The sequence below is a fragment of the Chionomys nivalis genome, chromosome 6 (genome assembly GCF_950005125.1).
Source record: "Chionomys nivalis chromosome 6, mChiNiv1.1, whole genome shotgun sequence".
Lineage (NCBI taxonomy): Eukaryota > Metazoa > Chordata > Mammalia > Rodentia > Cricetidae > Chionomys > Chionomys nivalis.
The window spans coordinates 98368393-98371039 of NC_080091.1; the positions used below are offsets into that span (position 1 = coordinate 98368393).

At 42.9% G+C, this 2647-nt stretch overlaps 1 pseudogene; it reads right to left on the reverse strand.

The window, feature by feature from the left end:
- Positions 1-337: 337 nt before the first annotated feature.
- LOC130876696 (U6 spliceosomal RNA) lies at positions 338-438 on the reverse strand (annotated as a pseudogene).
- Positions 439-2647: the final 2209 nt, after the last annotated feature.

Genomic DNA, 2647 nt, shown 5'->3' on the forward strand with positions numbered 1-2647 from the left:
GGGGCGCGGTGCACAGCAAGCAGGGGGGTAAAAAGCAAAGCCGTGGTGGTTTAAGGCTTGAGTGGCTTCCAGTTTACTGCAAAGGTGACTGGGGACCCCCATATGAGTGAAGCAAAAAAGGGTGTGAGCTGCGTGGTGGTGACGCACATCTTAACCCCAGCACTTGGGACCAGAAGCAGGCGAATCTCTGTTCCAGGACAGCCGTAGTCACACAAGAAGGAAGGCAGGCAGGCAGGCATTTTATTAGTCCAGTATTAAGGAACACATGCCAACCCCTAAAAAAAAGCAAATAAGATAGAAGAAATAACAAAAAACTAACGTGTGGATCTTTTTTACAAAAATTGTGGGATGTTTCATGAGTTTGTGTGCTGTCCTTGCCCAGAAGCCGTGCTAATCTCTGTATCGTTTCAGCTTCAGTGCCAGTATTTCAGTGTATGTGCCGAGGGGAGCGCAGGAGGGTTCTTCTCAAAATGATTCATTTACGTCAGAAACCCTAGTGCTCTGGTACTCTAAAGGAAGCAAGGAGCAGAGAAAGGGTTTGCCCAAATTCACACAGCTTGTCCTGTAAAGGGGTGCAGGTTCAGACCACAGTCACCCAGCTCTGAATATTAAACTCTGTGTCTTGCTACTTCTTGGTCTTTTCATTTTCTCAGTTGCATGGAAGTTGTCAAATATTTTGTAATAAACACTTTTTGTCTGGAGTGACAGCTCTTGCTTCCTTTTTAACAGAAGTGACCTACATTTCCCAATTTTCTTTTGGTCCAGCTAGAAGTCGATCTCATTGAACTTTAAAAGTAAACCAATTTTTGTTTCTGCTGGTTTTCCGAGTTTTGCTTAGTTTTTGCCACTGATTTCTGCCTCAACTCTATCATCTCCTACGTACTGCTACTTCTAGCTTAGTTCCTTCCCCTTTAGCTCTTAGGGGTTTCTCTAAGAGCCTTGTTTCCAAGGAAACCATTTGAAGATGTAAATTTCTCTCTAAGCATTGAATCTCTCATATTCTTCTGTTTTATATTTTCATTACCATTCACTCAAATATTTTCAAGCTTTTCTCACAATTTTGTTTTTTTGGCTATGCATTTCTTAGAAATGTCTTAACTTCCAAATGCTTAGAGAATTTCAAGGCACATTTTTTAAAATTTAATCTTTTTAAAAATATTTTTATGGTCTATTTAATTGTTTTATGTGCATTGTTGTAAAGGTGTCAGATCCCCTGCAACTGGATCTTCAGACAGTTGTGAGCTGCCATGTGGGCTCTGGGAATTGAACCTCGGTCCTCTGGAAGAGCAGTCAGTGCTCTTAACCACTGAGCCATCTCTCCAGCCCTTAAAATTTAATCTTATTATCATCAGAAAAACTATTCTTTCAAAATTTATTAAAACATTTTATAAATGACTATGATTTCTTTGGGTAAGCATTCTATGTATCCTTGGAAATAGCACATATTCTGCCTGTTCAGTGTGGCATCTTATTTATGCCCACTAGGTCATAGTGGATAATATCTTTCAAATCTATGTTCTTTATAAATCATGAAAAACATTAAAATCACTAACCATAATTGCGCATGTGTCTATTTCTCCTTGCACACCCATCACTTTTTATGTCCTGTATTTTAAAGTTTATTCTCCCCACCCGAGCTCAAGGGGACAGTGCCAGTTTCATGCTTTGGTGACCCATCAAATTTCTGTTCACACATCAGGCCAATGTTCAGGGCCACTATATAATCTGACTGTTTTTTTTTTTTACTAAAATGCTGTGGTGTTCTAGTCCTGACTTCTTAGAGATAGCCTCTTGTCCACCGTGCAAGCTTGGGCATTGTCTATTCTTTTGTGGCTCACTGGAATGAAATGGCTCCTCACACTTGCTTCTATCATGGTCAATTGAAATGTCAGGAGATTCGTGTGGAAGCAGTTTTTTGACTACAAGGGATGGGCGGTGCGGCTCTGAATGGGTGACATTTCTGTCGTAGCTGGATCTAAAGATTCTGTGTCACTGACCTAGCCTAGTCCCATGGGCTTGCTGCTCTTCATTTCCCGGTTTCTCCTGCTGCGTGCTGGCTGCTGCTGGCTCTGCTACTCATCTTCCCGGTTCCGAGCCCAGTTAACAGAGTTCTTTTTACCAACACTACCGGAAGACCTTCCACAGTGAGCTATCATCGGCACTGCTCAGTTTATCCCCTTCCTGGGTGAGTCATGATTCGGAGGGAGACAGAACACACGCTTTGTTTAGACCTCGAAACCACTGTTTGTGGGCTCTGGCTTTTGTGTGTGGGTTGAGAGGGGTGTGAAGCAGTGTTACTGCTGCCAGAGAAGGTCTGCAAAGTCCATGGAGATAGAACCTTTGGAAACTGCTGGAGAGGCAACTTTTATTTCTCCTGTCTCCCAGTCTTTGGGGGAGCGTAGTGGACAAACTCCTGTTATTTCACATATGACCAGAGCCGATGTTAAGGCTGCTATGTTGTATGACCTCTGCCATCCAGGAACTGGTTCTAAGAGACTGTACATGTATTCAAATAACCTCGGCATGGAGTATGCTAAGCCCGAGGGAATAGTGTAGAGATGGGATTTATCTGAGTCTGGAGGAAGGTGGGGGAGTCCCCATAACTGAAAACAGACACCTCAGGGCCTAAGAGCCTTGAAGAGCAGGA